Below are 15,945 nucleotides of genomic sequence, written 5' to 3'. Positions count from 1 at the left end.
GTAGTAAAGTCAAGATTTTCCACTTTTTTATGTCTCTTCTCATATACGTGTATACATTTGCTAGCTCATGGCCCATTATTATCATTGGCCTTAGGAAGATTTGTTTGCTAGTCATGCAGGAGGGAGATTTTTTCCCCACTTTCCTAATGTATAAAACTCACTCTGAAAAAAAAATAGGCTTTAATTACTTCATTTCTTTTCTTTATGGGAGATCAGAAAACTGCCAAACACATGTTCTGTGGGATGGTATTTATAATTAATTGCAAATACAGTAATCCACCCTTATCTGTGGGGAATATGTTCCAAGACTCTCAGTGCATGCATAAAATGTCAGATAGTACTGACCTCTAAACAGACAGTTATGACTTGATGACTTGACTTTACAATGGTGCTAAAGCGATATGCATTCAGTATGCTCCTTGATTTACCATGGGGTTACGTCCAGATAAACTCATTGTAAGTTGAAAATACATTTTTGATTTCTGATATTTTTAATTTACAATGGGTTTATTAGGATGTAACCTCATTATATGTTGACAAACATGTATATACAGTACTATTTTGCCTATACAAACATACACATCTATAATAAAGTTTAATTTGTAAATTAAGCACAGTGAGAGGTTAATACTAATAACTAATAATAAAATAGCACAATTATAACAATAGATCAGCATCACTACTCCTGTTATTTGGGGCCATTATTAAGTAAAATTGGGGTTACTTGAACACAAACACTGTGATACCTTGATAGTTGATGTTGGCTACTAAGTGACTAATGGAAGAGGATGGGGAGTGTGTATAATGTGGATATGGTGGACAAAAAGATGATCTATACCCCAAACAAGATGGAATAGGACAGCATGAGATTTCATTATGCTACTCATTAAGGCTCAAAAATTTTAAACTTAAGAATTGTTTACTTCTGGAATTTAACATTTAATATCGTCAGACCCCAGTTGACTGCAGATAAGTGAAATTACATAAAGTGAGACTGTGGATAAAGGGGGATCTACTGTAATTCTTCATTTGCTATGCTCATGCTGCTATTCATGTACTAATAATTATATTACTCTTTCTGTCTCATGTAAAAGAGCACAGATGTTGCTCATAGCAATTTTAGTTATATAATAACCAAACATGGATTTTATCATTATAGTTCATATATAAGATCTCACACTAAAATAATAGAAGTTCGATAATTACTCTGTTTTTGAGATCACAGAGATAATTATCTAGTTTTGAAATCCTTGGTGGCTTAACATGATCTGCAAACACCTAAGTATCTTATAGTTAGAGGATATTTGCTCAGGCAGAACACTCTTCCTTTATTGATTCTGTTAACTACCTAAATCATTTCGTTTGCCAACACTATTAATCACATTACTTCCCTCGTCACAATCCTGCATTGCCTTCTCTCCCAAATGTCTGTCTTTTCAATTTTCACCTTTGTACCCTAACTTAAATCATCTTGGTCAGTGGAAAAAAACATCATCTTATATTCCTAAAGTTAAACTAATCATTTAAAATGACTATCTTCTAATATGTTGGATAGGTATCATAAAAACCAGATAATGTGTCATAATTTTCCAGCACATGACAAGAATATCTATTTGTACACTCAGATATGAACACTGGACATTTTTGGAACATCTTTCTATGGGTCAGGTATTGTACAAGGAGCTTTACATACATGGTCTTGCCTAACTTTCATCATTATACAGATGAAATTGAAAAAGGGTTTCAGAGAGAGTTAGTGCCTATTTCAACCACCTGGCTGGTAAGAGCTGAAGCTGGTATTCAAACTCAAATATGTGTAACTTCATCTTGCCTGTTTATAGAGAAACAGAAAAAATAGAAAAATTGCTCACCTTCCAACATGACTGTGACCCAGCAATGCCTGTGGAAAATGGCAGGCTGGGAAGCCCCACTGACCCAGGTTCTGCTTCCATGACTTTTGTACTCAGGATGCCTGTGTTTGTTTGTACAGGAGAGGCTGAAATAGTGCTGCCCTTTCTCCAGGAGAATTTCTGTTATAACCCAATTTGGGGAAAATAAATTGTCCACTTACCCTGCTGTGGTACATAACATTTTCACCCATCAACTGTTAGTTGGCTGGAGAAAGTTTTGAATGAGCTAAGGTGCTGGGAAGATAAATTTTCTTGGAACTAAAACTCTAATAATAAACTGAGGAGATCATATCTTTAAAAAAATCACTGTCTTGTGATATAAATAGACCTCAGAAAGGAATGGGGGGGAGGTGGAGGTGACAATGGCAGCTAGAGGCACATTAAAGCGGGGAGGGAACCTACTTCAGGAAAAGTCTACCATTTTGTGAAACTGGTTTACTTGGACTTGCGGAGCACATAAAGCTTAATATTTGAAGAAAGTGTTAGCACAATGGCTGAAGGCACCATAAAAGGCATAGAGATTTTAATCTGTTAGACCTATGTATCAATTACAGATTTGCCATTGATAAATTGATAAGACCATTGGAAAGCTCTTTAATTCCTTTGAAATTTGGTCAACTCCCTCTATTAAGGCTGTATGTTGTGGATGTTTGTACTAATTTTATGAGTGTCTGTGTAGTATTTGTTCAATAAATGTTTGCTTCATTTCCTTAATCACAAGGTAATGTCACATGTGCTTATTTTGTTTTCTAGAGCATAACTCTTCTGTGTTGGTTTTGAGTCATCAAGATTTTGTAAAGGTGTCACTGTTAGGTTGTAAATTTATTTTTTTCCCTTGGCTTTTATGTGAAGTTTTCCTGATGTCTCAATGAACAAATCTGAGTGCGATAGCTTTTAAGTTTTTTGAGGAAGTTAAGCCGTTGTTTTGCTACAAACATTCTTCTCAAAAAATAGGGATCTTCAGAACAAATTTAGTAACTTTGTTGTAGATTACAGCACGCATAGGAAAACAGCACTGTGATTTGTAGGTAAGCCATTTAAATATTTTGAAAAGATTTTAAAAATCAAAATTAGTTATGGATATTATGATACAGTAATATATTACAGTGGTCTCCCCCTTATCTGTGGCTTCCCTTTCATTGGTTTCAGTTACCTGCAATACAGTACAATAAGCTATTTTGAGAGGGGGGGGAGAGCACATTCACATAACTTTTATTACAGGATATTTCTATAGTTCTATTTTAGTACTAATTATTGTTGTTAGTTTCTTACTGTGCCTAATTTATAAATTAAACTTTATCATAGGTATCATGTATAGAAAAAAACATGGTACATGTAGTGTTTGATATTATGCATAGTTTTAGACATCCACCAGGGGTCTTGGAATGTATGCCCCTAGGATAAGGGGGTACTACTGTATTACCATATGTAGGGGTTATTGACCTAGGCATATTTTAAATACAGATTCACATTCTGTGATTGAAATGGATTCTGCGGCCAGTGGGAATCTCCCTGACTGGATCACCTTTTTCCATTAAGGAGAACTAGTATCATAGTGGAAGCAGCAGAAAGCTTTGAAATAAAAAAAAAAAACAAAAAACCCAGACTTGAATTGGCTCTATCCTTAGTAGTTCAGTGCCTTTAGTTTAGACACCTACCTTTCATAGGCCGTGATTCATCATCTATAAAATGATGATGAATAAAGTTCTAACTGGGTTGTTGTGAGGCTCACATAAATAAGACAGTATTTACACACAGAAGTTTAATGCTGACATTTGTCATCATTATATCCATTCAAAAAACCAACGTGTCAGGGATCTTGATGAACAAAGCTAATGGTGGTGTCAAGGCAGGATGAAGGGGAAAAGTAAGGGATAATGTAAAATAGGTTTTGTAACAAAACACAAGTCATTTCTGTGTCATCCTGGGTTGTTTAGCTTCACTCTCAGTGTGAGGACTTGACTGGGTAATAAAGCTGAGTAGTACTGAGGGGAAGAAGAACCAAGCCTTGGGGCTGGGCTGATGGGGAAGTGGATAAGGAGCCTCTTCTCACTTTATCTCCTTGTCCTCTACATCCCTTTAATGAGAGTTTCTACCCTGGTGGTTCAGAACCTTTAGGGCTGCCTGGGTGATGGGCCATCCCTGCTAATTAGCCCTGCCTAATGACTAGGCAATTCTTGGAAGGTGAGTTCTCCCAGGTTTCTACTCTGACTCACCTAGTGTTGTTCACAAACTGGTTAGTATGGTTGATAAAGCACTGGCTGCCTCTTCCAAATGTAAAGCAGACCATTGTTTTTATGGACACCCCAGCTCAAATAGTGGCATGCGTATCACTTTCACATACAACTCATAAATACCACTTGGAAATCTTAGCTTCCTTGGCCTGCCCACAGAGAATGTGTGCTGGGAAGATGAGTTTATAATCGCTACGACACAGGAGCTTGACGGAAGGGCCAGTATTCAGAGATTCAATAGCCTTTATCTCATTGTCAGCGAGAATTGCTGCACCAGGACGGCTATGGGAAAGAAAGTTGTCAAAAGGTTTTGAAGAGGCAATCACAAATTGCTGATGAAAGTAGATGAAGCTATGAAAATGATTCATGAAGACGGATTTAGAATTGAATAGTGTTATGAGACACTTTTGGAATTCCACACCATGGCTGGGGCCAGGAGGGAAGAGATGAGAAAGGGTAGAACACTGAATGCTGTTTGCCAGCAGCCACATTAGGCCTACAGCTCACATCTCAGCTGTAAAATTCACTGCACGCTGGGTGTATTGGTTGTGGGAAATGCCTGTGGTTTTCCCAGCCTGCCTCTCTCAGCAGGCTTTGAGTGCAAGTTGTCTCAAAGGCTATACGAAGCCTATAAGAAGGGAGCAGTAAAAGCTAATAATTGAAAAAAGAAAAGACAAAAGAAATAGCAATGAAGTGCTAATTGAAACAGTTGTTTTTTTTTTTTTAGTATGCTGTGAGTCATCTTATGATGATACTTGCTCACTTCTTAAGGGCACGGCATGATGTGTGTAGTTCTTGGTAGGCTGAGAATGTTCCACACATATAGGAGGTATAAAGTCAAATAGCTGCTGTAAAGACAAGAGGGAGTTCATCAACAGCATGTTTATTCTTGTGAGAGCCAGAAATTTCTTCCCCTTAAACCAAAACACCTTTTAGAGAATACGTCAAAGTTCTGAACTTTTCAACCTTAGCCATCTGACACCCAATTTTAGTCTGTGTTTAGATTTTCATGCAATACCATTTTTACCCTAGGTATAATTTAACACATTGACTACACTCCACTCAAAAAAATTTTTTTCCTTAGGGTCATGGTGTTTTATTATGACAATAGATTAAAAACTTCAAAAACAAAATGATCCTTTCTAATTTAATGAAAAATTTGTTATTTTTTATTGTTTTCTGTGTTTTTTCAATAAAAAGTAATATAAACACTTAAAACAATATAAACACTTGAAAACCTAAAATTCCTAGTAGATATATTCCTAGCTCTACATGAAAAATTCTATTGGAATAATTATATTGTGCAGCAAACATGGCACGGGTGGATTTAGGATTTGTTCTATGGAGTTTATTTCACCAGCTAGCACTCTCAAGCAATTTATTCAATTCCTCTGTTTTGTGTTGCTCATTTGTAAATTGAGGATGACATCACCCTCACAAGGTTTTCATGAGAATTAAATGACATACATAGAAAAACACAGTATTGGCACATGGTAAGGGCACAAAATATGATCTTCCATTTCCTTCTCTAGGGCAAAATCCCATACAGTCTTAATTCACTGATAAGGAATAGGAAAAAAATGTAGCAAATTTGGAATAATTGTCCCTGAGAAATAGGCCATCTATTTTTATTTTTATTATATATATAAAATATATAATTTTATAGAATAAATTACTTAATGTTTTACTAGGAAAATATTTTCAATTTAATACTTAGATTTACATATATGTCATGTTATATAATCTCAGAAGTGTTGCTAATTTTAAAAAATGTAAGCATGATTTGTTATCTCCACATGTGGGATAGAACACAAAATTGTCATGAGTACAGATCTGAAAGTAATCCATGAATAAATTTTTATCCTTTTTAAAAGCATGGGAAATATTTTAATAAGATTTAAGGATGAAGTTAGCAGGAGGAATTACAACTGGGATATCAATCCCACAATGAGATGTGACATTGTCCATTCATGAATCTGGTATCTAAGCTACCACCCTTTTCTGGCTCTCTCATTAATTTATCCATAAGAATTAGAATCTGAACATCTCATTTTATGTTTCCTGAGGCGTGCTGTGCAAAATGTTAATGATCAAAGCAGAGATACAGCAACCTTTAAAATTGTTGCTTCCATTGCAACATTTAATATCTAGGGAAATAAGATCAAAATAATGGAAAAGAGACTTGGTTGTTACAACTTTTTGATCATTGTCAAAACTAAGGTCCTGAAAACTAAAGGATTGGAAATGAAGTCCATGACTTCTGGTCATTTTTCTATTAGGACTTAGCAAACTATGCTTGTGCATATGCATGCCATGCATTAGTATCACTGCCTGTCCATCCACCACTGCTCAAGCTCATTTAGGCTTGGTTCTGATACTTCTCTCTCTAATTCTGGGCTATTAAAGAGCTCACTTCAAATGCCCTGACTGCTTCTGTAGATCTTATCTGTCTTCGTGGAACAGAGTGGCTGTTAATGCCATTTTGTTCTCTTAACCACAGATGAGAGCACATTTCTGCTGTCCTGCAGTACTGCACCATTTCATCTCGTCATACTTGAGAGGGGAAGCATCTGGGATAGACCATAATAAACTCCTTTCTATTGTCACTCAATTTTTCTTTTATTAACATTTCCAAGAAATAATATGCTCATTTGAATAGATTAAACTTAATAAAGAAACACATGATGAAGTGCATGCTAGCCTCATGATAACTATTTTTACATTTATGGCTAGATTTTCAAAATGCACATTCATGCTTAAAGCAGACTGCAGTCATATCAAAATGAATGGAGACAAAGGCTACCAAAAGATCATAATTTAAGAAATATTTTAAATTAATGTTCAACCTCAAAAGTCTCTCTCTATATTATATGTAATATATATATTTAATTTATTTTAGAGATAGGGTTTCACTCTGTCACCCAGGCTGTAGTGTGTGCAGTGGCACAGTTATAGCTCACTGTGACCTCAGACTTCTGGGCTCATGTGATCCTCTTGCCTTAGCCTCCTGAGTAGCTGTGACTACAGCTGTGTGCCACCATACCTCCCTAATTTTAAAATTTTTTTTTGTAGAGACAGGGGTTTCACTATGTTGCTCAGACTGGTCTTGAACTCCTGGCCTCAAGCCGTCCTCTTGCCTCAGCCTCCCAAAATGCTAGGATTATAGGCGTGAACAACTGTACCTGGACAAAAGCTTCTTTATATTAAAGTCATTGTTTTTTTAAAACTTTATCTTTTTGCTATTGAGTTTCTTTGGCAAGTTCAATTACATCTTCCTAAAACATTGTCTTTGATCAACCGTTTTGGTGACTTTTATATATAATGCTTTAAAATGATGCATACGCATGAGAAAAATTCAAGGTATAAAATAATATATAATAAATAGAAAATTCCTTTATTATCTCAGACCACCAGTTCTATAGTCTTCTTCCCAGGTTAATTTAATACTACAAGTTTTTTGTATCCCTGGAATGAGATGTATCTGTAATAGAATTGTGCCCCATCATAAAGGTGTTCATAACCTGATCCTCAAAACCTGTAAATATGTAACCTTACAAGGCAAAAGGGACTTTGCAGATGTGATTAAGCTAAGGAGTTTGAGATGGGGAGATGGTTGTGGTTTACACAACTGGGCTCCATGCAATCACAAGGGTCCTTGTAAGAGACAGTCAGGTGACTCAGTCAGTGAAAGATTTGAAGATGAAGGAAGTGGCCATAAACCAAGAAATGCAGGAATGTAGGTGGCCTCTGGAGGTTGGAAAGAGCAAGGAAATGAATTTTTCAGAACCTCCAGAAGAAACATAACAGGCAATTCCCTGATTTTAGCCAAGTAAGATCCATTTTGGATTTCTGGTATCTAGAATTATAGGAGAGTAAATCTGTGTTCTAAGCCCGTAAGTTTGGGATAATTTGTTATAGCAGCATTAGGAAACGAAAAATCTACTTATATCTGTATATCTATATAATATATAGATACATGTATATCATCACCTCTACCTTTTATACAGATAAAAACTTATGTGTATACCATGTGCTTTCCATTTTATTTTACAATACGGTCATATTAGTTCAAATAGATAGACTCTTTCTTTTAAGAGCTGTTCACTATTTTAATATAAGTCTGTTATACCTTTTCATAATGAGTTTTCAGTTCCATTGATGGATACGCAGCTTGTTTTCATTCTTTTTCTTCAATAAACTACTGTATTTAATATCTGCACAAGATTTCAAAAAAATATTATATAATATTTCAAATTGAGAGAGAATAGTATAATACATCCACATGTACCTATTACCCCACTTAAGCATTTATTAACCAATAGCCAATCTAGTTTCTTCTATAACCCTCTCCAACTTTGACCCCATCTCTGGATTACTTTGAAGTTAATTCTGGGCAGCATATCATTTCATCAGTAAATATTTTAGTACTGTATATATATATCTCTAAAACACAAGAAATCTTGTTTAGTAAGATTTTTGTATAATTTTGAGTACATCTGTAGAATATGCTTTTAGAAATAAAAAGGAACTCTGGTAAGAACATTATTTTTAGCTTCATAAGTTATTTCAACACTGAAGATGCTGAACTATGTCCTTACTGCCACCTCACCCCATCTCCAATACACTAACCTTTTCTTTTGATAGGTTAATCAAATGATTAACACTTAGGGTCATAGAAAGTGAGTTTAAAAGTTTCAAAATCAACTTCATGATATGCCCACCTTGATATTTAAACGCATATAACTTTTTGGGAAAAATCAAACCATATATTAAATTAACTATTCATTAAAGGATAGTTTTGTGGGTGGCAGGCAAGGCCAGGGGAGGGGATGCAGATCAGAGCATATCTTTTACATTTTTTTCTATAAAAAGAACTTATGTTTTTACATGTTGGTTTCCAACACTAGCAGCTCACCTTCATTTTAAAATTCTAAATTAAAAAAAATTATAAATGCATTTGAAACTCATAGAATTTTCTCCTCACACATTAATATTATGCTTTTTTTAAAAAAGTCTTATTTATTTGCTTTAATAACTAACATTGTTATAGGATATCTTCAATCTGTGGTCAAGTATTCTTCTTTTCACCTGATGAAAGGAGGGTTAAGAGTTAAAGCCTGCAAGTGATACAGATCTTTCACTGTAAACTTTCCTTTCTCCTCATCCTTTTTGTCTGTTTCCAGAATTCATGAGCTTTAGGATTTGTGGTTGTTCTGCTCGATGGATAACTAAATGTGAATACTCAGACCTGAAGCATGCGGTAGAGTGCAATAATGGGCTCTCCAGGGTCTTACAGCATTTTTACAAACAAAATAGAATTTCAAAGTAAATAATTTTGTTAATAATGTTTTCAACCAGAGGACTTCGGTAAATTCCTGGCTGGGATTCAGGCAGAGCCATTGCAAGCATTCAGTATTCTGCAGGGACCAAGTTATGGCTTTTCCCTTGATATTGACCCCGCTCATACAGGCACTACTGTGAAACTGTATGTGAAACACATCAATACAATATACCTAGGGAAATGCCTGTAGAATATTTACAGACACACTCTTACATTTTATTTTATTCAAAATATGGATCATACTTCATTTAGTATAAATATATATACAGATAGATGCCTTCCTGACATGTCATAAATATTGTTATTAGTTGTCAACAGGAGCCCAGCCAAGAGTTGGAAGCTTTTGTGTACTTTAAATCACACATACATTCATTAGGTATTTTTCCTTATTTTTACATATGTGTGAATTTGGGTTAGAATTTGCTTTTTGCTCTAAGTAGGTAGAATGTAGAAAAAGACCACACCCATTTATCTCAGAGCCCAGCTGCTTTTAATTGCTTTCTTTGTTTGCCAGAAGGCTCAAACTTTCACAAATTAACCTGGTCCACAGGTGGGATCTTTTGTGATGTGCATCAGCAGAAGAGCTGAATCAATTCCAGAACCTTACATACATCATTTACCAGGCTATGTGGGCACATACTTTTAAAAAATTTAATTGCACTTATTGTAATTGCTTGGCTAATTAAATTTCCTAGGATGAGTTTAAGACAAACTTTGCCCATAGTGATTTCTGCCATATGTTAAAGAGCATTAGAAAGAAGTCTTGCTCTAGATTGGGACTTCTGGGTCCATTTAACATCCAAACTTCCCTTTATTTGGGTAAATGCTGAGAAGTGGTGAATGTTTTTGAAAACCAAATGGAAACAACTTCTGCTAATCCTAAAATAAAATAGTCAGAAATAGGGAGAAAAATCAAATGCTTTGGTTGTGCTTTGGTTGGTAAGTGACAATAAAATTTGAAAATGTCTTGAAAACAAAGGTGATTAAATGTATTTGTGAGTGTTGTCAGTTTTCATATGTTTACATTTCTTGAGAATGTCATTTTCCTGCATACAATATAGTACCCCTATTAATATATATACTTCACAAGTCAGAATCCCTGAGTTTCTAAGAGATCTATATAAATAAAAATATAATTCCCTTTCAGTCAAATTGCACATATAAATTGATTTCTTATAGTGAGTCATTCACTCATTGGTATATTGATTGAACTGCTATTTCTTGAGTGACTGCTGGTGACAGAAACTTAGCTAGAAAATTTATGTATATTATTTTCAGCAGTCTCCCATTATCTCCATATTAAAGATGAGGAGTTATAGTTCAGATAGATAAAGTGACAAATCAGGGTCTTAGGGCCATGCAGCAGTAGAGCCGGGTGTGACCAGAGGTGCCCTGACTCTGTCCAGTGTTCTAGTCACTATGCCACAGAAACTCCTAATAATACTGACAGAGTAAAATGAGTACTGTGCTGACATTACAGGTTAAGTGCTATGGAAATATGGGGAATTAATCATGTCTGAGGGAGTGGGAAAGGCCTCACAGATATTAGGCTGAAAATGTTTGACTCGGTCACTCATATATTTTGTTAAAGAGTTTGCATTTTGTTCATTAGGCCATAGGGAGCCATTAACAGATTTTTAAAGAAGCATAATACATGATTCAAGTGTGTATTAAGAGAATAACTTTAGCAGCTGTGAGAATTAAAGACCAGAGCAGTGTTTATCTTCCCGGCTTTTTTTGATTGCTTATGAACCCACCATATACTTATTATGTATAAATTATATTGCTAGTGCTTTAATATGACAGTTATATATATATATATGTTATAAAATTATACAAAAGAAATGAAGATAGGATTTAATTTTTAATTCTTTTAAATTTTATTTTAACAGTAAAATATTTTTGCTTCCTAATATACAATTAAGATAGCAATAAAATTTTACCACTGCATATAATTTATGTACACATATAGTGAGAACAATGTAAATGAATATAGTTGCTAAAAAAACCCTTGTAGTTTACCCTTTGTGATAGAGCTATATGATATGCTTGTCTAAGTTCATTTTTTGATGCTTTGATTACATTGCTTCCATAGTTAAAATATTCATTCAATTTTCATGATTTTATTCAATTTCAGGATATTTATTCACTTTTCAGTCTTGCCCTCTAATTATGTAGAGTTTGGTAAAGTTAGCTAGGAAATTTCCATCTTCCTGTGATATCAGGCAGTTGTTACAAATTAATTGGAAGTTGTTGGACTTTTAATTTTTAATAAGTCAGCTGCATGCCTGTTAATACTATCTGCAAAAATTCTTGATAGGTGAGCAAAATATATTACTGAATTTTTAAATGTGTAGGTAAAACTTTTTATAGTTGCTGATATTAATATTGGGGGAAAATTACATAACCACATTGGATTTGATTAGTTCATCATGTTTCTACCTCAGAATGTGGCTGATTAAATACATCAGTGTTGTCATTTTCTTATTCTCTGGGCTTGACTTTTTAATGCTATCTTCAATTTAATGTTATATTTCACTTTTTTTGGTGCAGAGACCTTTGTTTGTCCCTATCCTATGACGACCAGTTTGTTAAAATGAAATGATCAAAATCCTACTTTTAAACTGCTTTGCAAGGCAATATGCTGAAACTGTCAGCTCCTCCACATTGTGGAATGTCCCTTTTGCCCTCGCGATAATGACCATATCTGAGGAAATGGCTGGCATACTGCCAACGGAGGGTGCTAGCATTTATTTACGTATTAATAATTGCAGCTAATCTTTATTTAGAACTTACTTTTTTCCAGGCAGTGTTCTATATTAACTGATCTTCATGGCAGCTCTATTAAAAGGTACTGTATTATTTTCCTATTATCTATGAAGAAATGAATTATTTTTCATTTTATATTCATTGAATTTTGGGGGTGGTGATAAATATAAACAGAAGATCTAGTATTTCTTCCAATACTCTAGAGATTGACTTCACAGCCCCTGGGGCACTTTAGAGACCCCTGGATTAGAGATGTGATGGATGGAGGGAAAGAGACAGATGAGAAGGCCATGGCAGTAGGCAAACAACGAAACAGTGAAAATAATGACATCTTGAACTAGGAGAAGGGAAGTAGAGTTATACAGAAGGTAGAATTCCTAGAATGTATCACTTGTTAGCATAAACTTCAGCTAACACAGAAGAAACCATAAGCAGCCATAGCATGAAAGGCACATCTCCAACAGCCCGAGAACTGATTGAATGTAAAATTTTGTGTTGACACCAAGCCATGTGTTACTGTTTCATCTTTTCCCAAATCCAGTGATGCAATTTCTCCCTTACTAGCTTGTTGCTCAGTTGGTCACTGAGTTGGCACCTCCCTTGGCCTCCTCAGTGGTAGCAGAGGAGTGCTGAGAATGGCTGCCACTCTGATTTCTGGTGAAATGATTTCTGTCCCAGAGCATAGCAGAGTGATGAGGAAAGCACCAGGTGTTCTGGTAGTTGTTTCATAAATAGAAGTAGTCCCATGGTCAGTGGTACTTGGACATATTCTGAACCTACAGATCAGCCTGTGATCACTAAATGCCAGACTGTCCCCATCCCAGTTATATATTTCATGAATCTTTCGTCCGCAGCTTGTTATGTTCCTTCTGTTTTTACCATATTTTAATAAGGAGAATGTTAAAATTTTTATAATTTTATAAAATTTTTATAAAGTAAATCAACTGATCTTTTTGTTATTTTGCTTCTAAAGCCTTTTCTCTTTCAAAAATTATGTAACTACCTATATTTTCTTCTTTTTTGAAATATAGTTTCAATTTTTAAAATTAGCAGTTTAAGCTATTATGATTCTTTGGCAAGTAATGTGAAGATTATTATTATCTATATTATTAACCAGTTATTCTAGCATCATTTATTGAGTAGTCTTGCTGATTTCTAAGGATAAGTATTTTTCTACTGAATTCTATTTTCAGCATTCTCTTATATTTCATTGTATATTATTGATAATAGAATACAATATTTTGATTTTATAGTATAGTTTAAAATATGAAAGTGCCAATTAATATTCTCCTGCTCATTTTTACTCCAAAAATTTCTGCTTTATCTTGACTATTTATTTTCAGTAAGTAACTTAGAATCAACTGTATATATTTTAAAAAATTTTGTTTTGACTTTTATTGAAATTATTTTGGATAACTGCAATATCTCAGTGTGTAGAGAATCAACATTTTTACAATATTGAGTGTTCCAAATAATGAACATAATCGAATTCAATACTTATTCAAATCTTTTAAAATCCCTTGATAAAATATTAGACTTTTGTTTTTGTAGGTTCTTTAAAATTCATGTTTTTTCAGACATTTTATATAATAGTTTTATATTTTCTTTGTATTTACAATAGTTTTTAAATTTATTTTCTATATAGTAATTGCTGATATATGGAAGAATTTTTAATTTTATTTTTGCTTTTATTATCCAATCACTTAGTGAATTTTCTTATTAAAATCTATTGATTTTTATGATTGGAATTTTTTGGATAAGCAATTCTTAATTGTTAATTTTAAAATGACAATTTTTATTTCTGATTTCTAATATTTAAAACTCATTTTATTTTATTACAGAAATAGTATTAGTGAAATATTACTGAATTATTTTAGCTCTAGTGAATATATTGTATGCCAAATTCTCAATGGAAAATGAGGGTTTGGCTTTAATTATTGCAGATTCTTGTGTGTTTTATCATCTTCTTAAACATTACAATAGCACATAAAGCAATGATGAAAACCAAATGTCATTAGTTATTTTTTAATAACAGGAGCAGAGTGAGCCTGCTTATTTTGAATGGCACTAACTCCCAAATCTTCTTTACCATTTCTGTCTTTGTTGGTTACAAAGGTTCTGTTTCTCAGAAGAGTTTGCTTTCTTATGGCTCCCTTTTATGCTGAGGTCCATTAAAAGACCTAGAGTGGGGATATTTTTTCTTTAGCTCACTTGTTTCTTGACCCAGTTTTAACTCCTTTAAGCCACATATTTCAATCTATACTGTTAACTTCCTGGCAAGTTTGGTTTTGAGAGTGGACATTATTTTAATCGGAAGATATTCATAGAAGGATCAGTTGATCTTACTACTTTCTAGAATATATGTGAACCTCAAAGTGTGGCATTAAATACATTTCTGTAATATTATTTTGATTTCTCATCCTTTCTTTGAAAGTCGAAAATAAGAAAGAAGTTTCAACTGGAGATAAACATGCTTTAGGATGTTCTGGCATTTTAAACACATAATCAATGTGATTAATATGATCCTACAAACTTATAGGAGCAAAGGAGGAATTGGCTAATGGCGCACTGGGAGGGAGCGCTGTTTATTCCGACCTTGCTGTCTGCTTGTGTATAAGCCACAGGACCCGCGAGAATAGCTCGAGGCCCATGAGAACTTTTTCTTTGTCTCTCCCCGTAGTCTGGCTTAAGAACTCAAACAGGAAGATCCATTTTGATGATGCCAGGTCAGCATCATGGGGAGCTGATAAAGACGATTTTTGAAGGAGATGTCAGTCTATGAGCCACCTTGACAAGTGCAGGCATATGGTATTAGAAGAAATTAGGAGAGGGGGACAGTGCATGGCCCCATAGGTTTCTGATCACAGTTTTGATACAGCCTTATGAGCTATAAACAGGCTTCGCATGTCTTTGGCTTTCTGTGACTCTGCAGCTCACAGAGCCCAGGCTTCTTTGGTCTTCTTCTTTCCATTTATCCTAACCAGATTTCATACTGAGGGGCATTCTGAGACTTCCAAGATGCCACCATCTTGAACAATTTGCACATGCTTCCAACGAAGTAATTGTCATGTTGCCATGTGATTGTTAATGCGGCTGTTTTGTCATGGTACTATGTACTGTTGAGGATAATGTTGGGGGTGTCAAGCCATGTTGGGGCTGCATTTAGGATATAGAGTGAGCTCAAGTAGGACTGTGACACAAAACCCTAATTTAGGAGGAAATGGTAGGCATACATTAAAAAGAGAGAGATTGACAGGAGAAAAGGCAAGGCTCTTAGAAGTACATGTACTGGATGTTAAAGACAATCCTGGGGATGATATTATTTTTATCCTGTTACCTTTTATCCTTCAACATGATTTAAAGGGATAATGATACCTGAATTACTTAGTTCAGTATAGATATCTTATTCAAAACAAGAAAAATAATTTATGGCTTCTCAAATTTACCTGATGATTAAAATCATCTGGAATGACTATTAAATGTACAGCTTACCAAACCTCTTACCTTGAAATTCTAGTTCAGAAAGTCAATGTTGGTTGCTGGTTGCCCAGGGATTGTGATTTAACTAGGCAGACTACTGTGAATCTGTTGCATGGTAATGTGTGAGAACCAATGATTTAGGCTATAATCCTAAGCAAATCGATCAGTTTCTTTTCTTCCTCCAATATCTATTTTCTGCTTTCTTTTTACA

This window comes from Microcebus murinus, chromosome 5 (genome assembly GCF_040939455.1).
Source record: "Microcebus murinus isolate Inina chromosome 5, M.murinus_Inina_mat1.0, whole genome shotgun sequence".
Taxonomy (NCBI): domain Eukaryota; kingdom Metazoa; phylum Chordata; class Mammalia; order Primates; family Cheirogaleidae; genus Microcebus; species Microcebus murinus.
Note: the sequence above shows the minus strand (reverse complement) of the source record.